Genomic DNA, 25996 nt, shown 5'->3' with positions numbered 1-25996 from the left:
TTTCATAATGCTAGGGTATAGTGAGTGGTTGCCATGTGGTTGCTAAGGTGTTTAGCATGTTGATAAGCAGCTGCTCTGGGTAATTGCTATGGAGTTTCTTACTGACTGCATCAAGAGTTCACCTGTAGAGTACAGTTGCTTAGAATTAGCACAGCTTTCTTCAACAGAGGTTACCCACACATTTTAACATAATCATATCTGTAGACTACAAAGGCATAGCACCAAAGTCTAAAGCTTATGGTTCTGGTTAGTGCTGGTTGCTTTAGAAAATACCAACTAGTAATCCTTTGTGTCATTGAGGTTGATTTATGCAGAAATGTAGTCAATTATATTACAGAAATATACTTTAGGCTATTTTTTGGTAAATAAATTTTTACTTGACTTAGTCACATTGGGTCAAATTGCATTATTGAGAGAAAAATAAATAAATACAAGCCACGTTGTTACATGAAAATGTAAAATACATTGATAAATAATTAAAAAAATAATAATAATAATTTAAAATACTGGTAAATAAAACAAAACTTTTACAAACATTATATACGGAGTGACATGCAGGAAAAAATATTAGGCTAAATCATGTGCACAATTTACTAATTCGTTACCTCAATGTACTAAAACATGCACAGGATTACTATTGCGTTCCCTCGATTTACTATTTAGTTCACTCGATTTATAAATTGTGCGCAAGATTTACTAATTTGTGCACGATTTAGCAAATCGAGGGAACGCAATAGTAAATCGAGGGAATGCAATAGTAATCGTGTGCACGTTTTAAAACATTGAGGGAACGAATTAGTAAATCGTGCGCACAATTATTTTTTTAAACATTTTTTTTGCATGTGCGGTGCTCCGTAATTATAAACTCTATAAAAGTATTTTATTTTCCCTCACACTACAAATCCATTAAATTTCATTCGAACAGTAAATGTAAACAAGCATAAATTAATTCTTTCATCATTTACTCACCCTCACATGTCGTTCCAAACATGTTTGACTGACTTTCTTCTGTGGAGCACAGAAGAAAGTATTTTGAAGAATGTTTCAACTGCTTTTTTACCATACATTGAATGTCAGCAGGGTGGAAAAAAGCACTGGACCCCGTTGATTTTTTCATTGTATCATTCCATAAAATTGCCTTCTCTAGTGAAAAAGTAATCTAACTTGTATCAGTAGATGCATGCACAGAAAAAGTACAAACTCGATTCCAAAAAATTTGGAACACTGTACAAATGGTGAATAAAAATAGAATGCAATGATGTGGAAGTATTTTTTTTTTTTCAGAATACAACATAGATGACATAAAATGTTTAAACTGAGAAAATGTATAATTTTAAGGGAAAAATAAGTTGATTTTAAATTTCATGGCATCAACACATCTCAGAAAAGTCGGGACAAGGCCATGTTTACCACTGTGTGGCATCCCCTCTTCTTTTGTTAACAGTCTGCAAACGTCTGGGGACTGAGGAGACAAGTTGCTCAAGTTCAGGAGTAGGAATGTTGTCCCATTCTTGTCTAATACAGGCTTCTAGTTGCTCAACTGTCTTAGGTCTTCTTCGTCGCATCTTCCTCTTTATGATGCACTAAATGTTTTCTATGGGTAAAAGATCTGGACTGCAGGCTGGCCATTTCAGTACCTGGATCCTTCTTCTATGCAGACATGATGTTGTTATTGATGCAGTATGTGGTCTGGCATTGTCATGTTGGAAAATGCAAGGTCTTCCCTGAAAGAGACTATGTCTGGATGGGAGCATATGTTTTTCTAGAACTTGAATATACCTTTCAGCGTTGATGGTGCCTTTCCAGATGTGTAAGCTGCCCATGCCACACGCACACATGCAACCCCATACCATCAGAGATCCAGGCTTCTAAACTGAGTGCTGATAACAACTTGTTGTCCTTGTCCTCTTTAGTCCAGATGACATGGTATCCCAGTTTTCCAAGAACTTCAAATTTTGACCTCTGACCACAGAACAGTTTTCCAGTTTGCCGCAGTCCATTTTAAATGAGCCTTGGCCCAGAGAAAACACCTGCTATTCTTGATCATGTTTTGATATGGCTTCTTTTTTTTACCTATAGAGTTTTAGCCGGCAACGACGAATGGCAAGGTGGATTGTATTCACCGAAAATGTTTTCTGGATGTATTCCTAAGCCCATGTTGTGATTTCCATTACAGTAGCATTCCTGTATGTGATGCAGTGCCGTCTAAGGGCCTGAAGATCACGGGCATCCAGTATGGTTTTCCGGCCTTGACCATTACACACAGAGATTGTTCCAGATTTTCTGAATCTTTGGATGATATTATGCACTGTAGATGATGATAGCTGCAAACTCTTTGCAATTTTTCCTCTGAGAAACTCCTTTCTGATATTGTGCCACTATTTTTCGCCGCCGCATTGGAGGAATTGGTGATCCTCTGCCCATCTTGACTCTTGAGAGAAACTGCCACTTTGAAAGGCTCTTTTTATACTCAATCATGTTGCCAATTGACCTAATAAGTTACAAATTGGTCCTCCAGCTGTTCCTTATATGTACATTTAACTTTTCCGACTTCTAACTTTTTTGGAATGTGTAGCTCTCATGAAATCCAAAATGAGCCAATATTTGGCATGACATTTCAAAATGTCTCATTTTCAACATTTGATATGTTATCTATATTCTATTATGAATAAAATATTAATTTATGAGATTTGTAAAGTATTCCATTCCGTTTTACTCACAATTTGTACAGTGTCCCAACTTTTTTGGAATTGGGTTTGTATAAAACAGGATTTTGATTTGAGAGGAAAATACGGGATGGACTTTTTTTCTTTTCTTGCTTTCTTTTTTTTTTTACTGGAGGAAGTGTTATTGTGGATTAAAATTAAACACCTTTTTTTAGTAGATTTTCCTTTAAGATGGCTCTAGCAACAACCTAGTGGAAATTCATGAGATTTCAGAAAGTGAAGGCCTTTGAAGTAAAATTCTTGCTAATTTACTACTGTAAGCCACCTTGGATGATTTGTCTGCTGAATTACAAGTTTCAATCACATAGCACACAAAACATTTCTCTGAAACGCCAGAATAAAGTGAGTTTTTCCTCCCACAGATTGAATATTCATCTCCATGTTCAGCGTTCGATATCTGCTAGGAGTTCAAAACTCAGTCTATTGGAAGCTCAGGGAGATGCAAGATGCAAAATTACACTCACATTCTCTGTTTTGCGCTCTCATTGATTTTTGAGGTAATTTTAGGTAATTCTGACCTATAAATATCTCCATATTTCTGTGCATTAGTGAGGCTAAGGACTAAGTATATGTAAGTGTCTTGAGTCCCTTATCAGCTGAGGGTCAGTACATTCATCAACATCTCTGACGATGCCTCTCTTTTTATGCACAAGTCAGGACACGTTTAATTTATCATGCAGCGATGCAGAGAAGCTAAAGGGAACATTTTCAGTTTTCACAGTAAAGTTGTGTCATTTACATATGAACTGTAAATGGCTTTTGCAGTGAAATGATTGCTTAAGAGTTTACACTATGCAGCATTCATCATGAACCCAATAGCTGCATTCTCTCTCTCCCTCTCCCTTCTTCTCTTAGTCTGTGTATGTGTGTTTTGTATCGGTTCCTCCTCTCTTTTACCTGCTGTTCTGTGGTTTACTGAAATGTGCACAGTGAGCACAGTATGAACACCAGAGGAAACGGGGAAAAGCAAGGGAATAGAGGAATAGGATAAGTGGAGAGAATCTTGGGTGATTAGACCTGCTTCTCAGTAGGGTGATGTCAGTGTGTGTGAAATCTGTGAAATTGGTTGGTGAAGGACACAGAACCTCTGTATCCTGTCTAAATATGGTCTTATATTACTGTCCAAAGGAGACAGAAAGTTAGAGCTACAATATAAACTGAGATCCAGAAAGACTTTTAGTGGAAATGTTTCTATTTTGTAATGCATTTTTATAAATTATGAATTTCAAAAGTTGAGATCAACATCCTGTCAAAGGCTCTTTCTAAAGGAATTTGGCTCCCTGAGACAGTTTTCCTCTCACTGGTTCAGGAACCTTTTTTAAAGAAACTGTCTGCCTTTCCTATTGCAGTGGGAGTGAATGGAGTCTCTGCCTAATGAGATATAGATTAAAATGCAGACTAGTTAAAATACCCATTAAAAGTTTGGGAAGATGCCCCTGCTGAAGATGGGAAAAGCAAAGTGATCGAGAGAGAGAGAGAGAGAGAGAGAGAGAGAGAGAGAGAGAGAGAGATTCCTGCCAATAATTAGCCACAGGTCTAAGATTTAAGGTTATTTAAAGGGGGGGTGAAATGCTCGTTTTCACTCAATATCCTGTCACTCACTACTGCATCCTTCATAACTCCAAAAAGATAGTCTGTACCGATTTTTCCCGGAAAAACACGAGTGCCTAGAGGTGTGGCGTGTGGGCGGAGCTAAAGAATCACGAGCGCCAGTAGGCTTTTGAGTTGAGAGCGTTTGGAAGCTGTGATACAGATCCAGAGGCTGAAATTTAACAAGAGCAGCATCAGCAAAGGCGGTATGCTACGTGGTATGTACTGAAACTGTATATTTGCTTAGCAGCTAGTTTTGTAAAATGACTAAGTTCCACTTTATGTCGTCTTTTTTTTTTTTTTTTTTTTTAAGCTGTACATGTGGAAAGTGCAGTTTGATGACAACATCGCATGTTGTTTACTTGATGTGCTTACGCGCTGATAGCTAAGTTAACAACACAGAGATATTTGAAGCAGTTTTACTCACCGCATGTGGTTCCAACACACAATCGTGACCCTTTTCCGTTGGGACTGCATTATCCTTAAGAAATAAACGATGTGCAATCCGAAATGCAGGGAACAAACAAAAACACTTGCACAACTCCGTTGATGCTCTGTAAAAATAAACTCCATCCACTGGTCCCTTAATGCTGTTTCTCTTTTGGTAATCTGTGCAGGGTTGTCTCGCCCTGGCAACCAAAAAACACACTTCTTTTGTGACTTTTCGCGACGCTCTCGCTCTGATCAGGCTGTGCTCAGTGACTCAGTGCTCTGCTACAGGGGAGCGCGCGCTCTTCCGGCAGAAGAGCGCGCAGTTAAGACCCATATAAGGAAATTCCGCTCCATCTAACGTCACACAGAGCCATACTCGAAAAAAACTTTCCGAAACTTGTGACAAACCGGAAGAGGTTTTTTTGGAACAAAAATACTCCTTCAAACGTACAACTTAATTTTTGAAACTTTGTCCATGTTTAGCATGGGAATCAAACTTTAACAGTGTAAAAAACTCAGTATGCATGAAATAGCATTTCACCCCCCCTTTAAAAAAGGGAAGAGAAAAGAAATACATGACAGAGTCTCAATCTTAGACATGACTAGGTCAGAAATGTAGCTTTTTTTTTGTCATGTGTAGTAATTCATTTAAATTAAATAGGGAAAAAAAGAAGACTATAAACAATGGCCATGGGTAAATGCATGAATATGACTGATGAAAATTAGCGGTTACCACTTCTACATCATTAGTGTACAGCAAATCTTGGATTTTAGAATCTCAAAAATGCTTAAAAAAAAGGGGTGTGGAGATTTTACAATATGGTCAAATTTGCTTGTGCAAAATTTGCCATGCAATAATGTTCTGGTGCAGCTGCTAAGGTGTTCTCAGTAGTTTTTTATGACTTCTTCTAGTTTCTAGGGTATTGCTGGGTGGTTTTCTTGGTGGCTGTCAGATAGATACCAGTGAGGTGTCTCTAAAGCTGAAGCCCTACTAAAAACCAGGGACTAGAGCCCTCTCTGGGCTTAACTTTGGATCAGGAGCCTTCCCTGGGCTTAACTGGGGATCTGGAGCTGACACTGGAGTGACCTCTGGGGCTGGAGCTGACACTGGAGCGAGCTCTTGGGCTGGAGTCGACCCTGGATGGCAGGTTTGACTGGATAATGGCTGATGGACTTGACTGCAAGCTGGTTCTGGATCAGGGATGGATGCTCTGCAGACATCGGAAGATCTGTCCCCTACAGCTTAGTCCAGTGGTATCTGGGAGTTCTATGGGGCTTGATGGCAGTTGGCCTCGATCCAGAACAGTGAATTCAGCGTTGCATTATCCAACACCTTACACACGGTGAGCTTGCAGAACTCCCACACAGGCTAGGGCTGCAAAACGTGCAGCGATTTCCATGGCCGAGGGAAAATGTGAAAAGAAAAGACTTTCAAAAACCTGAAAACAAAAACGAGGAGGTGCCACTTACTTTTTGTTTGTTTCAGTATTCTGTCATGCTTCGGCTACTGTCGAGGTACAAAGAGAAGAAGAGACGAGGAGACACAGGAGTAAACTCAAAACACAATCGTTTATCTTCAACTTCGATGAACTACAGGACAGTCAGACACACATGTAGCACAAGGACGAACAATACCAGACAAAGAACTTAAAACAAAACACTCCTTAAGAATACAACACAATCAGGGGAATAATAGACACGCCTGGAAACAAGCTGGAAACAATCAGGCAGCAGGAACAGGAAGATAACCAAAAAAGGGCATAATGACACAAGAGGAAAAAACAAGGAACACATGGGGAGGAAAACAATGAAACGGGAACACAAGTCTGACACCTATGTAACAGACATTTGAAACCCTTCTATATAGATATTCTTTGATGCCCAACATTTTAAATGGTGTAATATGTGCATGACACACGACCACACCCCATGTAACTAATTATTGAAACTGTGAGGTCAGCTTCACCTGCGATATCAAATGGGTTCTCCATGCTTATTTCACAGTAGAGTTTTTGCTATATAGATTTGAATATGCAAATGAGAAAACATGCATAATTAATGAGGCATTCCATAATGCAGATAGAACCCCCTTGAGCCAGTGAGGAGTATTACTTTACATTACACATTCGTAGAGCAGAATGGAGCTGCTTTCTATGGTAATGCAAGTAACAAATCCTGTTAATTTTCTTGAAGATACTTCAGCTGTTCTGTTGCATCTAAAAGTCATCCTCATTGCCATCATTCCTAACACAAATGGCAGATTCAATTATACTGGTATCTATTAACTAACATTCAACAATGTGGGCCATCAAAGAGGATTAGGTTCTCATGCCCCTTAATAATTAGCTTCTGTGTATATGTGTGTGTGTGTGTGTGTGTGTGTGTGTGTTGGTGTATAGAAAATGGGGAGCGCTGGGACCAATCAACACAGAGAGATAATGATCGGCTGTACCATGTAGATAAATGCATAGATAAAAAAAGAAAAGAGAGAAATAATGTGAATATCTGGACTTTGCTGTCCAAACTCCCTATAACACATAAACCTTGAGATAAACTCAAATTCTCTCTTTCTGAAAAGTGCTGCAGTCAATGCTTCCACTTTTACTGAGGCCCCAATTAAGCTCACACTGGATCAATCCATATTTTTCCCCCTCATTTTGGTGAAAATCAGTGGGCCGCTCCAGATCAATGGTCACTCTGATGAAGAAGAAAGACGGATTTGAGTTTTTCACTGCACTTCAGCTCTAATTGATCTGCAAGATGAAATGCTTAGGCTACATGTGATGTGTGCATGTCCATTTTTACTATTTTGAGACCGGATCATACTGTTTCTCCATGGTCCTTTCAACTCTTGCTCATACTGGGAGAAAGATTGCAGGGTAAAATTTGGGGATGGTAGAACCGAGGTCTACAATACTTGGATAAATCTGTCTATTGACATTCATTTCAGTATTTATTTAAGTTAACATCCACTATTTACATTCATTTAAGTAGGGTGTAGTCTGTATGTGAAAATTAGCATGTTGAAAGAGAAGTCCAAGTACACAGTATACATAAAACAGCAAGAAGAAAGTTGAACAAATGCAGTACATACTCTGAACATTTGTGATTTCAGACACAGTGTAAAGCTTTTTTTCCAATTTGTTGTGTGCTTTGTTATCTGCTGGTAAACAGGCATCTACCCTCTTAGACTGAAAAATACCATCATGGAATCTCGGAAGTGACTGACTAATCTGGAATGTGTGCCACAAAAATAGAACTGTGCAAGAGCCTCAACTAACCTTCCAGTTTGACTAATGTCTTTGTGTGTGTGTGTGTGTGTGTGTGTGTGTGTGTGTGTTTTCAAAATCAAAATGATTTAATGTTGCTTTTTGCACCTTTTGCAACAAAGTGCAAAGTGAAATGTCCAGTGAGTGGCACTAAAAGGTTAATGCTTTATTGCATTTGAATATGCTGTACCACCTACAATAAACCCTGCCTTAAACCGTACCAGTTAACAAAAGAAAACGTTAGTTTGCTTAAACAAATTACTTTTATAACACGACAGCAAGTGCAATCCTGTACCAGGTGAGCTTCCTAGCATGTTTACTATGTCAGAAAAGCCATAGATATGGAGCTGGTTAAGTAATGCACTAATTGTAAACTTTATAATGTGACAATGAATAAATTGCTGGTGTTTTAGTGCCACTGGTGTTAATTTCAACTGATAACTGCATTAAAGTAACAGGCCAGCTAGTGAGACCTCTGCAGGTAAATCTCACTCCACTGATATCAAGACGCACACTAGCAACTGACGGCTCTGGTCTTTAGCATCGTGGTTAGCATGCTGCCTCCCATGCTTGAAATTCCAGTTTGAATCCTGCATGGTGCATGCGTGGTGAGTAGATCCGGAGGTGTTACATATAGGTATTTCTTGCAACAATATATATAGAGGCATGTTTTTCCTCTGAACCTGTTTTGGTATACAAAATTACTTCTTTTGTTTTTGCCCAAAACAGCGCATAATAATTTTGATGACAAATGTTTGAAATGGGCATCAGACTTGTTATGATGCCAAAAATATTTTGCATAGCTAGACAGCTAACTAAGATTTGGAGCAAAGCTTAAGAGTGTTAATAAATGTAAGTAATGTGTTCAAAATCAAAGAAAAGTTAACACTGTCACCGACCTTGCTTTTGCAGTAACTCAGCACTGGTTCATGTCTATCTGTGATGTGTACACGCATCTGCTGTGTGTGCTTACTACTGTTTACATCCGCTCATTCTGTGTTTACCTTTTTTGCATCAGAAACAATCATTGCGGAGATGGGGCAAGGCATTAATTGTATGCAAATATATGAAAATTACTGTGACTCACAACTCGGTTCATATTAGTCCTATGCAAATTATGTTTGCTAAACATGAATCTTGGCATGGCTTGTCCTCAAACCTTGTTTCCACCCCTACAAACCCTCTTTTCTGCTACCCATAGTAAATAAGCACACAAACCATTGTCATACCCCCCCAACCTCATTAAATATGAGTCTCTAAACCAAAGATGCTCCCCCATCCATTCCATAGTCTTGGTTAGGATTCGTCTATTTCAGCCGAATGATTAAAGGATTTGTAGAAAGCAGAATTCCTCACTTGCGGAGGTTCTCTTCATGCTCTTCATTTTGATTTAATTAAATGAGAAAAGAATAAGTGGGATAAAAAAAGACTTTGATAAAAGAATAAGGCCAGTCAGATGGTAGCAGCAAGAGTGTGTTTCCTCCACTCATTATCATTTAGAAAGATAAGGATGGCTTTGTCTTATTCCAGTCTAAATTCCCTTTCTTGGGTTTTCTCCTCTAGGAGGATTGTAATGTCATGGGGTAGGCATGACTTCAAAGGGGAAATGATGTGTGGAGAGGAAGCGAGCTTGAATGTGTGGGGGATTTTGGGGGGTTTAGGGATTGCTGGTAGACTATATGCATTGTGCCATGCCATGGATGACAGAGATCCACAATGTAAAATGGATTAGGTCAGTAAATATCTGTAGATGCATGAGAGCCAATCGTTTGCTGAAGGACAGGAATATTAAAAACACATAAATGTTGCAAGGTCTACATCACTGAACAGTATTGTTTTGAGGTGAATTATATTTGGTAAGTTTAGTAAATATATTTAGAAAGTTTCATTTATTTATTTGTTTGTTTAGCTGAATAGCCTAAAGAAGTCTTTTTTTTTTTTTAAATGATGAAAAACTCAGGGCTTTACTACAAAGGAGGGCTTAATAATCCATAATGCATCCTATGCATGATAATGTACTGTACATCCATAAATCTTTAATTCTAAATGTGTTTATGTGTTTGTGTGTGTGTGTCTTTGTGCATGTCTACAGTAGAGCTGTATCTTGGGTCTCTTAGGAAAACTGAATGTATTACCTAAGAAAAGGTTTACCTTTGCCCTATGGATGCCCCCTCTTCCTCTCCCTGGGTTTGCCGCGTGTTTTTGTGCTCACATAATACCGGAGTATTGTTCTCAGAGATAGCGAACTGAGCTAAAAGATCATACCTGACTCGAGACAAAACTGTGATTTGTTGGCTCGTCTCAGGTAGGTAATTTCTGCTGAGGGTATGAGACACCGGGACACTGTGTGCGAGTGTGTATGTGTGTGACAGGCAGCTCGGAGTTTAATAGTGACACTTGCACTAAAACACAGAACTTGCCTGAAGCACAGCCTGCAGCTACATGCCACGCAAGCACTGCACGCACAAGCAGACTATTCTTATCCAGCCTCACATAGCCTCTGCAAATGCGTTGAGACAGTACAGTGCATTGTCATACTCCACCTGCCCACAGCAAAAAGTGTTCTGCTATTGTTTTGTAACTGATCAGGACTTGCAAGATGCAAGCCCAGGTTAGAGAAGGAGTGTGAGAGTGTGCTCACACTCTTGTGCAATGCTTGAGCAATGCTGTGTGATAGGCCTACCAGCGCCAGAGAGTGTGTGTCTGTGTAGGTAGATGGGTAGGTGGGTGTCTGTGAATAATTGATGTTATGAGAATTGTGTTGTGTTGCTGTAATGTATCTCTCACTCATTGCTGTCAACAGCTCAAAATCAAAACAGACACCAACCCGACAACTTCCTCAAGGGTCTCCCCTTCTGTCACACTATACATACACGAAAGCGACAGAGATACAGAAGTAACGGCATCCAAAAGAGACTGAACTCTTTCAGACATTAAAATCACTGCCTTATCTCCTCTGTCTGATTGATTATGGACTTTGGTGAGTTTATTTGCCTCGAGACCTGATGTAAACACTCTTTCAGCTGACTACTACCACTTACTGTATGTGTGCGCGATACAGAGAGAGTGAATTAATGTGTGAGGAGGTGTGTGTGTGTGTGTGTGTGTGCGGTGCAGTTGTGAAAGGCTTCCTCACAGCAGTATAAGCCAAAGAACTTCTGGTTTTCCACCTTTATCCTGAACGTCGAAGTCTCTGGTGTTTCTAGTCAAATTAACGTATTTTCTGAACTGATAATATTAAGTGAAACGTAAAATGTTTTAAAAAGCACATGGCACTGTAATTTTGTCACTTTAAAGTGATGCAATGACTGTCTTTTTGCAGTAACTCTCCTGTCATGGTTTAATAAATGAGTGGGTAGATGACATGAAGCGACCCGTGGTTAGCTGCACTGAACATGAGCGCACACATCCTACAAGCAGCTCCTGATAGGAGCGAAGTTTGGAGGATTTTGTCCAGGAAATGGTAAGAGCACACATTTTTTTAAACATTTTATTTTATTATCTCACACACAGTTTTTTTTTTTACTTATTTTTTGGTAGGGACTTTTATCTGTATGTCTGTGTATCTATCTATCTGTGGTTGTGTGTATCATTTTATATGTTTATCTAGCTAGCTTTTCTTGTGGATTTATGAGTGTTCTTTGTCAGACCCAATGGAAGGTCTTATTTGGATCTGTAGCTCTGAGGTGACCCGGTGAACAGTAGTCTTTGAGTATGTAGTGTCACATACCCACGTACATCAAATTCATGTTTCATTCATTAGGACATTTTCACTGAAAGTGCAGTTGTTTGAGTCACAAGACCTGACAAGTCCGACATGGATATAGCAAAGACTTTGTGTGAATGTGTGATTGATTGAGAGTGTATGTGAAGGTTTGGTTGGCACTGAAAGATCACTTGCTTCATGGAGATCATAGGTTTGTTTACTGTCTCTCACACATACATGCAGAAAACCTGGTCACGCCATGTTTTAATAATGGACTGAGACTACAAAACACAAATGTGAGTGATTAAGCAGATGATAGCAATAGTTCAAAATAAAAAGGGAATGTGTGTGAGAGAGAGATCAGACAGACCGATGGATTGATCATTCTGTCCCATGGTGTCTCAATACAATTGATCACAGAGAAGGAACAAAGAGATTGAGAGAGTAGAAAAAGACAAATCATTTTTGCAGGCATGCTTACACCAACTGCCTCTGCTGGGCTGATTTCTATTCCGCTGGCACAGACTCTCCAAGAATGTTATTGTGTTTCTGTCAGAGGTGCTTCAAGCTGATGAGCCGCCATGCCTGCTTGAAAAGAAAAGCAGTTTCACATCTGGAGTGGGAATCTTCTCCTGTTGACAAAGACACAGTGACTCGTCCCCCTCATGCATCATGCCTCTCATCAGAATAAAATACAGGAGTCAAACCAGCGGGATCACAAAATCTAATCAGCTATCGAGTGGCTCTGCTATCTGGCCTTATTAATCAACACAAACCATACTAACCTATTCAAACAATGTGATGAGACTGTTGATCTTACAACCAATTACAAGCTCATCAAGAGATGAGAAAAGCCCAGCATGGCTATGACCAGTTACTGTTAAAAACTAATAATGTCAATGATTGAAAACAGGAAATGGAGTGCACTTGGCACAAGGAATGTTAAAAAGATAAATAATTAAAGGGAAGAGATTTGTGAGAAGATCTCTATATGTCTATCTGTACGTCTATATATTTATTCATTCATTTTTTTACTTAAAATAGATATCACAATATTTTCAATTTATTACAATTTAAAATATTTGAATATATTGTAAAATGTAATTTATTCCTGTGATGGGAATGCTGAATTTTCAGCATCATTGCTACAGTCTTGAATGGGTCAAAATTATACATTTTTCTTTTAAGCCAAAAATCATTAGGAAATTAAGTAAATAACTATAAGAAAAATTATATAAAATATGTAAATATATCAAAACTTAATTTTACTTTGCTGTGACATTCACGCTAAGTGACTAAGTGAATATTCCCTGCATTTGCCAACTGAAGCCCGAACAAAAAGAGCATTTGTTTCACATTTTGAACGTAGGTGATGTGACCAGGCGGCAAGGAAGTCGACCAGAAGTTGAAGTCGGCTGCGTGCTGCCATCTTGTAGCAGAACTTCACTTGCGTTAGCATTCCCATTGACTCCCATTCATTTTGGCATGACTTTGACAGCGAATAACTTTACATCTGAGGCATTTAAAGACTCCTTTTGTCCATTATTTATTTCTAAAGATACACGACAATGTATAAAGGGCTTAATTACCTTCTATGTTACATTATGGCCACGTAGAAACAGAAAAAAATAGGCTAACGATTGCGTCATAACCACGCGACTCTCTGTCGCATTTCCGTACAGACAGGAGGAGAAGCTTAATGTGGCGTACTGGCGTTACATTTTAAAATACTATACAAAATAATTAATCAGAATACTGCTAAAAATTGGCTTCAGTTGTCTCAGTTGAGTTCCAATGGGGTCGCTGTGTCCATTTCTTTTACTGTCTATGGATGTGACCCTACTCCCGGCAGGTTTTGGGAAAAGTTAAATTTATCAACTGTTACTGATCATCAGCGAGAAACTGGGAATGCCAAAGTCCGTTAAGCCGATAATTGTGAATGTGAACTGCAATGTTCACGCCGGTATTTCGCTCGATGGTTTTGTTTTCACAGCATTCCTGTGTTTACAGTGGAAGTTTGAGGCGGCTAATCCAACGAATAACATGCGTCATAACCAAATGTTAAGTGATTGGCTTACGGGTACACCAATGATTTTAAACTTCAGACAAGCACCTCCCCATGAGAAAGTAAAAGCTTTTCAGTTATTCCAAAGTCTTTTTAGGCAAGTCGTGCCACTCGGCCCCCATCTTGGCAATGCCTCCGGCCAGCTATTTCAGACTAACAAGACCAGGCTCCTATCTAAATGTATGGGCAGAGAGTCAGAACTGCACTTTCACTGCTCACCGGGACATAAAAACTGCATGTATAGAAACAGCAGTAAAATATGATAAAAATGGCTGGAAAATTTTGATGACTTTGCCTCAAAATAAGGTTTAAAATGCCTTTTTCCCCACAGGTTATACTTTTACTATGCATGTCCAAGGGTTCCTCATCTGTGCACATACGTCAGTGGAACCAGACAATAGGCTTAAATATTTCCCGGCTTGACTGTTAAAAGCAGATGATTGGCTTTCCAGCAGGAGGGGCGGGACATGTGCATACAACCGCCATCTTTGCCGTTACGGGTTTTCCTTATATAGTTGTATTGAGGAAGTGGCATGTCTCTTATAAATTGTCTCCGGTTATGCCCTTCGAGACTCTGTCTACGAAGCAAAGTGAAGTAGCAGAGTTTGGTATTACCAGGCTACAGATTCTGTATCTCAGCCAAATATTGTCCAATCCAAATAAACCATACATCAATGGAAAGCATTATTCACCTTTCAGATCATGTATAAATTTCAATTTTGAAAAACACATATATGATTATGAATTAGGGTCGTCTGAGTATATACTGTATAATGATTTGTGTATTAGCACAAAAACTGTAAAGAAGAATAAAAAAAAAATGAATCTGTATCTCTTACCTTCTAGCTCAGTTGCCATGTTTCAGCTGAGGAGCGTAAAGTCACCTCCGAGGATTCTGAATGAAACGGCAGTTAATCTGTCTGAAGTCTGTAGCTCATTCCACAGTGGACCTCAATAAGCCTGATGGATCACCGCTGAGTTTCTCTCACTCCAAAAGCATCCTAGAAACAGAGCGAAAAGAGAGGAAAGAGAGAGATAGGCCAGTATTCTATTTTGTTTCTTTCTAGGCTTAATCAAAAGTAGGTATCATTAACCCTGACAGCCTTGTACGGTGTGAATGGCACACAGAGAAAAATATGCTCCACGATTGCTTTCAAGGATCTGCAATTATTAATAATTACCCTCAATGGAAGAGACAATCTTGTGCTAAAGGTTAAATATGTAATTTTTGTTATGTTAATATACATTCTCTTATCCCCCAAAAATGTGCAGCAGTAAATATGCAGCTGTTAGTGCAGGTTGATTTTCCTGAAAGGTGTCAACACTGTCTCTGTTTCTCTAATAAAACATTGATCTGTTTGTTTAAGCATCACAACCAGGCTGAAACAGCAACCCCCACTCATCCAAGGTTGTGAGTTTGGGATGGGACTATCTACGTATTTGTTCAACTTATGACAGATGATGCTATGATGCCGGCATGTTGTGGGTGGTGGCTAGGCACTGCTATGCAGCTGCTGAGGGGATCCAAATAAGCACTTACTATCCAGTTGCTGGTGTGCTCTTAGGGTTGGGTAGGGTGTTGCTAAAGGGTTCTGAGTGATTACTTCTGGTTGTTCTGGGTGGTGCTTTGCGTTTGCTAAGTGGTTCAAAGTTAAAAATACATGCTTGATATGCCGTTGTTAGGGGTTTCTGGATGGTGGCTAGGGTGTTGCTATGCAGTTGCTGAGGGGGTTTCAAAGTGAAGTTAAGTGGTAGGCAGTTACTAGGGTGCTGTTATGAAGTTGCTGCATGGTTTGGAGTGATTAATAAGCAATTGCTATGCATTTTTAGTCTGTGCGTTGCTATGCAGTTGCTAAGTGCTGAGTGATAAGCTTGCTAGGCAGTTTCTAGGATGTTCTGGATGATGTGAAGCACTTACTAGCCAGTTGCTAGGGTGTTACTGATAGTGGTATGCAATTGCTAAGGGTTTCGGTGTGATAAACTTGCTATGCAAATGCTAGGGCGTTCTGAATTGTTGTTACAACATTATTATTGAGTGTCTAAGAAGTTCTGTGTGATATGTTTTTGATATTTAAATGCTAAGATGTTCTGAAGGAATAATAATCACTTATTCCCCATATTGCATGTTGCTGTTTCTCTGGTGCTTGGTTGCTCTGGTATTCTGGATGATTGCTAAGTAGGTTTACTTACTGCCTGAAAGTGCCCACCTGCTGGTGACAAATGACACGAGCGACAGTGACCTTTGTCGACGGAATGTGGACGTGTCAGGCGAAGCCGAATCAAGCAACACAATTTCATAATTCTTCAGCTTTATGCAAATAAGCAGCTAATTTCGTGACCGACAACCAATAGGAGTGAAGAAGCTGTCAGGGGCTCTCACACGACACCGTCTCTAGTGCAGGCAAGACAGGACAGATTTCCTGAGCGATTTCACCGTCTTATGTGATTTGACTGTAACCACATGCATGGATATAAAAAATGATGCATAGAAAAGAAACTGTTGGCTGTCTAAGTGAGTTTGAATCATACATTGATGGTTCAAGTTGTTGCTTTAGCACCGGTTAATGATGTAATGCACGAGCACTGCTGTAGTTTATATAACAACAGTCTCCACCAGCAGAATGGCACTTTTATTTCTCTAAATCCTAGTCATATTAGAATGATATCTTAGTTTTACCGGCAATATATGTAGTTCTTGATTGCATGTCTAAAGATACATCAAGACATGGAGTCTAGGGAAGTCATGGCCTAATGGTTAGAGGGTTGGACTCCGAATCGAAGGGTTGTGGGTTCTAGTCTGGGGCCGGACGGAATTGTATGTGGGGGGAGTGCATGAACAGCTCTCTCTCCACCTTCAATACCACGACTTAGGTGCCCTTGAGCAAGGCATCGAACCCCCAACTGCTCCCCGGGTGCCGCAGCATAAATGGCTGCCCACTGCTCCGGGTGTGTGCTCACAGTGTGTGTGTGTGTGTTCACTGCTCTGTGTGTGTGCCTTTCGGATGGGTTAAATGCAGAGCACAAATTCTGAGTATGGGTCACCATACTTGGCTGAATGTCACTTCACTTTTTTTTTTTTTTTTTACCAATAACATCAGAGCTACAGCAATTGGAACGCCCACAAGCGTCTTCACAGCACAGAGTCTAGCGACACACAGCAAAAAAGTCGCTGGCAGTGTGAACGGGGCTTTACAGGGTAAAGTTTAATACTTAGTGTTTATGCTCTTCGAGAAGTCAACTGATAAATTTGAGCTTATTCACAGTCTACACAGTAAACTAGGTTTAGATTTAAAAAAGAGAGTGAAAAATGACACTCCATCTTTTAGTTAAGAGTGAAATTTGTTATGGTTCAAAAGAAGTGTATTACTATTTCTCCTATTAGAATTGATTGATCTACCACACCATGTTAAATTGCATTTTTTAAATATGGCGAAACTCACACACACATTTGCAAACCCACACCACTTAGCTGCTTCACAGCTCTCAGACAGGAAAGGGAAATCGATGCGGGGAGAGAAAATCACTCAGCCCTCTCCGTGTCTCTCTCTCTCTCCCCAAACGAACAGCAGGACATACAGTAATAGCAAGTGACAGACGTTAAACGTCTCCAAACTGCAACACACATACCCTGACAAAAAGTACTAGCTCAAATAGTTCTGAGCAGTTCTGAAGCATATGTCTGTCTCCTGGCCAGATCATAGGGATGAAAAGCAAGACAGACTGTATCCAAGAACGAGAGCGCGAGGGAGAGTCCAGCCGGCGGATTGCTTTTGGCGTGTTGTTCTGTGCGCACATCTCCCTCGAGTCTTCTTTAACCTCTTCTCGGCTTGTCACCAGCCAAAAGAAAAGGACAGGGCAAATGAAAAAAAAGACCAGAGAATAGGAGAAGAGGAGAGGAGAGGAGAGGAGAGAAGAGAAGAGAAGAGAAGAGAAGAGAAGAGAAGAGAAGAGAAGAGAAGAGAAGAGAAGAGAAGAGAAGAGAAGAGAAGAGAAGAGAGGCAGATGCAAAAGTTGACGTAAAGTGGCATTAAACCAGAGCATTACAAAGAGTCATAACAAAGACATGAGTGACTGTGAAGAAAATATGTTTCTGAAGTTGTCAACATGGAGGAAGGGATAAGAGACCCTGTTTTTACAGTTTGTGTTTTTCTTTCTCTTTCTGTCTTGTGAACAAAATAGAGTGACATTTAGAGTGCCGCGGTGCTGTTTTTGGTAGTTTCCGACATCTTTGAGTGTCTCTGTTGTGGCAGCGTATGCTCTGTGAATGGATCTCTGTCAGTGTGTCGGTGCCCTGTCTCAGCTGTCTGAAGATCTCAGGAATTAGCCAGACTTGCATTAAACTTCCAACATTTTTCTTTTTTTTTTTTTACAATATAAACTACAATTCAGAAGTTTGGGTCAGATGGTTGTTCAGTCACATTATCCTTCATAAATCATTCTAATATGCTGATTTGATGTTCAATAATTATTTTGTCTAATGAATTAATAAATTCATTCAGTCTGTTATTTTACTCACCCTCATATCATTCCAGATCATTTAGCTGATTCCGTCATTTGGTTTGGAGCAGTTCTTGAGTTAACAGATCACTGGAGGGGAAGATTTTTAATGAATAATTTATTTTCGGTCATATGAACTCAGAAAACATATTATTTTAGAGTTGGCCATGAGAAATATGGACTAGTTTAATGGTTCTTTGTTGATTGGAGCAGAACAGTTAGCAAAACTAGGTGAGTGCTTCTCCCCAAAGCAGCCAGCTCACTTTTCTATACTGAACTAGTCTAATGAATATCACTTATATAAGATGACTGTCATGAAAGTTTTATTCTATGATGTTCTCTTGGGCTTTTACTGCTATAAGAAGCACTATAAGGGTCATATTTCATTTTGTGAAGTTGATAAGTAGACTACATTCCCACTTAGAATGAGGAAAGTGTTTTCATGCAGTATGCGTATATGCAAAATTTTACACATCAAAACTGACTGACATGAACATGTCAAAACATTTACCAGCATACGTGACAGTCGATGCATCTCCATATGTCTTTGTCTGGAAACTACCAGGTTCACATATAAGCATCATCGGCAGTTAGCACAACAAACAATATAGTTTTTAAAGTTCCAAATTGGCATTGAAACACAGAGTTAGAAGGATGATTGATGCTCTGTCTAGACTAAAGTATTTTTTGATGTATAGGGAAACTGCATACACAGTGTTTATGTGCTAAAATGTCTGTCCACATATGCATATATGCACAATTTTACTATGCACAGATGAATTATGGGAGAAACACCCATTCTTCAGCACCTCCTTCTTTGATAAGTCCATTACCTTGACACTTGGCTGTGGTAAATTCACTAACATGGGCCCAACTTCAAACCATTAATCAGGACTTCAATGCTTAGCGCACTGTAAAAAACGTTATTTGTACAATAGATAAAAGGCTGAAACGAATTATCAAGCCAGAATGCAAAGTTCTCTATTTCTCACCAGCTTTCCTCCTCTGTTTTCTCTGAAGTATAAAAGCTGACCCTGTGTCCATCACCATATAGCACTATACTTTTATGGATTCCTGCCGGTATCTCGCAGAAGCGCTAATGAAAGTCTCAAAGTAACCTTTGTTTACTCCTCTAAATTCACCTCACTATCACTTAGAAACAAACGCTCTTAGGTTCCAAGGCTTTCTGTGCACTTCAGCTCTCTCGTGTTCATCGACGAGATTTGCTTTGATTTGTACACCAAGGAGCGGAGAATGAATAGTTAGCATTTGATTATCTCCCTCCAGAGCGTATAAGTGATGGCATGTGATTAATTGAGGCTCTTTTGAATGTAAATTCAGATCATCTGTGGTTTTGTGATTCACAATGGCACCACACTGACTTCCTGTTTGTCACCCATGTATGTGGAATGGGTCATGTCACCCTATTTATTCCCAGGCAGGATTTACTAGGAATGAACATTCACTCATTTGTTTGCCTTTTATGCTTGAAATTAGTACGTAAATTGCATGATTTTGTGATCTGGAGTGATTGTGTTGTTGTTGTTGTTTTTTTTCACTTCACAAGTCTACAATTAATACTGTGTTTTAACATTTGCAGACCGAATTAATAAAAATAAATGACTTTTTGCTGACATTTCACACTCAAAGTTAATATAATTTAATACCATTGATTCTTAAGCAGATTCTTTTAAAAATTTGACTCTGTACATTGTAACGTTGTGATTCCTATATTCACTCCAGATAAAATTATTGATTTTAGTGTAGTGTAACTATAGTTCAAAGGTTTGGGTTTATTAAGATATATATGTATAGAGGTGCATCTCAATAAATTAGAATGTCATGAAAGTTAATTTATTTCAGTAATTCAACTCAAATTGTGAAACTGGTGTATTCAATTCAATGCACACAGACTGAAGTAATTTAATTCTTTGGTTCTTTTAATTGTGATGATTTGGCTCACATTTAACAAACCCGCCAATTTATTTTCTCTAAAAACTAGAATACTTCATAAGACCAATAAAAAAACTTTCCTTGTAGAAAGTATGTATATTTACTGTACATGTACTCAATACTTGGTAGGGGCTCCTTTAGTTACTGCCTCAATTCGGCGTGGCATGGAGGTGATCAGTTTGTGGCACAAGCTATGGTGGTATGGAAGCCCAGGTATCTTTGACAGTGGCCTTGAGCTCATATGCATTTTGGGGTTTCTTGTTTCTCATTTTTCTCTTGACAATACCCCATTGGTGAGTTTGCTGGCCAGTCAAGCACACTAACACCATGGTCATTTAACCAACTTTTGATGTTTTTGGCAGTGTGGGCAGGTGCCAAATCCTGCTGGAAAATGGAATCAGCATCTTCAAAAAGCTGGTCAGCAGAAGGAAGCATGAAATGCTCGAAAATGTCTTGGTAAACGGGTGCAGTGACGTTGGTCTTCAAAAAACCCAATGGACCAACACCAGCAGATGACATTGAACCCCAAATCATCACAGATTGTGGAAACACTGGGCAACAGTTCAGTTCTTCTTCTCCTTAGCCCAGGTAAGACACCTCTGACGTTGTCTGGGGAAGTCGTGGTCTAGTGGTTAGAGAGTTTGACTCCTAACCCTTAGGGTTGTGGGTTTGATTCCCGGGCTGGCAATACCACAACTTCGGTGCCCTTGAGCAAGGCACTGAACCCCCAACTGCCCCCTGGGTGCTGCAGCATAAATGGCTGCCCACTGCTCTGGGTGTGTGCTCATGGCTCATGCTCATGAATGTTTGCCGGTTCCCAGAGATTATGAAGTTTGTACACCGTTACACTGGTGCCGAAACCCGAGAGGAAGGAGGGACGCACTGACGCCGAAGATCTGGAGAAGGAGCGAACGGGGGACTCCTGCCAGCTGCCCGAAAGCGGAGGAGCCATTGCCATCCACTGAGCGGCGGAAGAGTGTCGTGTCGTGCCATACAGTGCCACCACCGACCACTGGGGGACCGAGCGGCAGTGTGTCTGGGAACCGGAAATTTTTTTCCCCGTGATTATGAAGTATCCTGGAGAAAACAAAAATGTTCATCAGAAAAAAATATATATTAACCAGCACAACTGTTTTCAACAAAGATAATAAGAAGAAATGTTTCTTGAGCAGCAGATCTTTTTGAAAGCTGTAGTGTGTTTAGAGAGTTGGGAGTTGGAAATCCTAGAAGTAAATTAGAGTGATTGTGGATATGGAGTGAGCCAGGAGAAATGACATACTCTGAGACATTATCATCAGATCTGATACAGTACTTCTGTGCTCTATACTGTATGTGGAGAAAATAGCAACTGTCAGTAGTATTTGTAGCTATGAACATGTCTTTGATCTGCATCAGTTTGGTAAAGCATTATACTCTTTCTAATTATAAAAGTCTTGTTTCATTAACATCAAAAAGACCTTGATTATCATGATATAACTGCAGCTCGATGAATTTCAAATGAAACTATCTTGTTTAGAACAGGTGTTACATGTAAAACAGTCTGTTATAGGAGAAAGACAAGTAACTTATTTTATTTTTATTTATTTTTTTATTTTTTTACAATGGTAATGTAACTGGCAATACAACCAGTTATCCCTGGTTATTTCTAGCCAATAGATGAACAACATAATTATGTTGGTCAATCGGATAGACTACTAGCACCAGACTAGCACTAAACCAGTGCACATGGTTAATCAAAGCAGTTTTGAAACAAGTATTTGTTTTATAAAACAGTAAGAGAAACAATTAAAAACAACCTGAAACTCATATAGGCTCATCTCAAAGACAATTTTTTTTTCTCTCTCTATCCCTCTTTCTCTGCCTCTTCCATCATATATGTGGCTTTTATCCCTAATTTCTGTGTCTGTATACAGTGGGTAAAATATTTATTTGATCCCCTGATGATTTTGTAAGTTTGTCCACTTACTGTACAAAGAAATGAAGGGTCTGTAATTTTTATGGTAGGTTTATTTTAACAGAATAACAACCAAGAAATGCAGAAAAAACGTTATATAAAGGTTAGAAATTGATTTGCATTTCAGTGAGTAAAATAAGTATTTGATCCCCAAGCAAACATGACTTGGTGTAGAAACCATGCTTGTTAGCAAGCACAGAGGTAATATGTTTTTATAGTTGGTCACCAGGTTTGCACACATCTCAGGAGGGATTTTGATCTAGTCCTCTTTACAGATCCTCTCTAAATCCTTAAGGTTTCTTGGGTGTTGTTTGGCAATTCTAAGTTTCAGCTCCCTCCACAGATTTTCTATAGGATTGCATTCTGGAAACTGGCTAGACTTATCCATGACCTTAATGTGCTTCTTCTTGAGCCACTCCTTTGTTACCTTGGTGGTATGTTCCAGGTTATTGTCAAGCTGGAAGACCTGTCCATGACCCATCTTCAGTGTTCTGGATGGGCCTTAACATGTTCCTTCTTGAGCAGGGGGACCATGTGGGTGCTTTTTCTGTCCATTATGGCGTAGTGTGTTACAAATGTTTTGCTTGGTGATTGTGGTCCCAACTGCTTTAAGATAATATAAAAGTTTCTTCCCATGTAGTCCAGGGCTGATCCCTCATCTTTCTCATGATCATCCTTACCCCATGAGACAAGATCTTGCACGAAGCTCCAGACCTTGCTCAAGGGCACCTAAGTCGTGGAATTGAGGGTGGAGAGATCTTTGTACATTCACTCCCCCCACCTATAGTTCCTGCTGGCCCAAGACTCAAAATCACAACCTTTAGATTATGAGTCCAAATCTCTAACCATTAGGCCATGACTTCCCAATTACACCAACAGTTGTCTCCTCACCAAGCTTCTTGCTTATGGTCTTGTAGCCCATTCAAGCCTTGTGCAGATCTACAATTTTGTCTCTGACATCCTTTGACAGCTCTTTGGTTTTGCCCATGGTGGTGGGAGAGGTTGGAATGGAAGATGACTGGACAGGTGTCTTATACACCTAACAAGCATGTGATACTGTAACACAAAGACACATGTTTTTACAGCTCATTATATATTAAGATGGTTTTATATCTATATATTAAGAGTTTTAATGGTTTTACATGTTGTCTTAACCATTTTAAAACTCTATTTATTTGATGTGTTTATGTCTTTAAAATGTTCATGGGTCTGCCTGTCATGTGATCAGTCACATGACAGGAATAAGGAAGTAAACTAGTACAAAGCAAGCAGCATGTCAAACAATTAGGGTCATTAACCGAACACTACTTCTGGAGTGTGGAGTTGTTTTATGGATTCACCGTTCCAGTATCTCACTTATTTTGGATTATCACTTTCTTTGGATTGTATATACACTGGTGGACATTTTTAGCTTGGGACTTCAACACACTAGGTTTCTTAAGGACTGCTATATAAGGTACAGTTAAAATGGACAATCTGCTTTTAACATATTCTGTCTCTATTCATTAAAATAAACCTACCATAAAAATTACAAAATCAGCAGGGGATCAAATAAATATTTTCCCCACTGTAGCTCCTTTCAACTTTGTGGCAGCATGTGTCATCCACACAAACCCTGTTAAGCTGTTCATCAAAACACACATGCACACAAGCCTACACATACATCTACCTGTCCACATTTCAAAGCCAGTGACAAGCTGCTAAATGACACTTTCAACCAGCACCTGCTCTGATTGACAGGTTTTCCTCCCATGGCGACATGGTCTGTACTCTTCCCAGGTAGATAATAATAGAAATGCACAGACCTATGAGACTTTCTCCCCAGCCGATTCTGTTTCAGACTTCATAAAACATGCTGGTGTTGTAGTACTTTTCCAAAAGTGAGTCTGCCTGGTGTATCTTTTGGTGTCAGTGCCGTTTCAAAGGCAAAGGACTGACTTGATCACGTGGATTTGATCAACATTTAATCAGGTTTAGCCAAACTGAAAACTAGATATTGTTTGCTTGCTGGTAGTTTCTGAATACTTGACAAGCGTTCACACCAAACGGAATTTTAACTGTACTGAATCTGAGATAGAGGAGTACTTTGCCTTTTATGATGCAAAGCTGTAAGACACTAGTTTAAAATTTTAAAGAGAAAGTTTCTATAGGCCTATACAAATTATTAGAACATTCATGGAAATAAAATCGTTACAATTAATAGGTCTAACGTACAATGTTTTAGGCGATTAAACTGTGATCATGTTAAATACAGTTTCATACGTATTAAAAACATTTCTTAAAAGGTTTTTAAAAGCACCCCCCTCCCTCATTATATCACAAAAGCCTTCTTTCTTTTTCAAAGTACAGTTTAGAAAAAGTGTGAAAATGTGACCTTCAGATTCTTGGCTGTCAGTAAACCTTCACACACCACCTTCTCTGCTGATAGTTCATACTACTTCAAACCCCAGCTCCACATCCCTTTGACGAGCAAGGAACTAGTTATTTCAACACTCTCAATCCTTTTCCTTCCCTCTCTTTGGCATGAATGAGTAACAGATAGTCAGAGACAACAAATGGAAGTAGAAAGGTTGAGAGTGAGGGAAGGTAGACTGGAGACATAAAGTGCTTTTGTGTCACACAGACATGTTGATTTCTGCCTGTTTGCTTTGAGTGAAATTGTCATGACAGTGGCTGCCATTATACTCGTTTATCATGCCAACAACAGATGTGATTTAACCAAGTACATGTTCCTTGATCATCATTCTCTTTCCTTCTTGAACAACATTCTTATCAGCCATTCAGATTTTATTTTCGGGGCTTTAATGACATTCTTATCGGCCTATCATTTCACTCTGTAGCTTTAGGGTTAAGCTTATGCTTAGGCCTGTTTTTCTAATCTGTTTGAATGCATCAATTGATTTTAGGACTTCAAGACTAGTGGTTGAAGTTTGAGGTATTGGGATTAAGAATTTAAAGGGACGTCTCAAAACACACACAAACACACAAAATCTTGTCATTTACTCACACTCGTGTGATCAGAGAAATATATATATATATATATATATATATATATATATATATATATATATATATATCTCTGATGGCGGATCGCTATTTACATACTTCTTGCGCGAAGTTAAAGCGCATGAGCAAGATCATCTACAGGCAGGAATCCACCAAAGCTTCCCGAGGAGAAGGCGTGGGATGAAGTAGAATTTCATTCATCATTATTAGTAGTATTAGGCTGAATTGCAAATAGGTGACTATCCATCATTACATTTAAATAATTATGTAGCCTACACAATAATATTCTAATACACTGTAATCCTTTTGTTTTTAATATTTGGCATGTTTGTGTTATGCGCATACCTGTGTGTAATAAGCAAAGTCAATGGGCACTGGGGACCCTCCCAGTGGTGCATTTTCAACCAACACGCTCTTTAAATAGCAAAAAATAAATAAATTTGCCATTTACTTTAGACTTTAGACCAGTTTTGAGTTGGTCTATTGCACAGTCTATTTTCAGCTCTTTAAAATAGCAATGCGCCAGCAATGTGTCTGAACACACCTCTTTTTTTAGACCAGCACGCCCATGAGCGACAAATGGGCGTAAATGCATTTGCTAATTAAACGCGCTGGATGGGAAAATGCAAATGGCGCCGGACTGAAACTAGCAAACACACTTGTGCTGTGCCTGGTGTATGATAGGGCCCAAAATATGAAGTTTCATGCAGGGAATTCAGATACAGTGTATCTGAACTGAGTAAAAGACAATATTATAAAGAGACAAACAAACAAGTGTTTTTGTGAATGCATTCCAGC

Source organism: Carassius auratus, chromosome 45 (genome assembly GCF_003368295.1).
Source record: "Carassius auratus strain Wakin chromosome 45, ASM336829v1, whole genome shotgun sequence".
NCBI lineage: Eukaryota > Metazoa > Chordata > Actinopteri > Cypriniformes > Cyprinidae > Carassius > Carassius auratus.
This window is presented reverse-complemented; position numbering follows the sequence as displayed.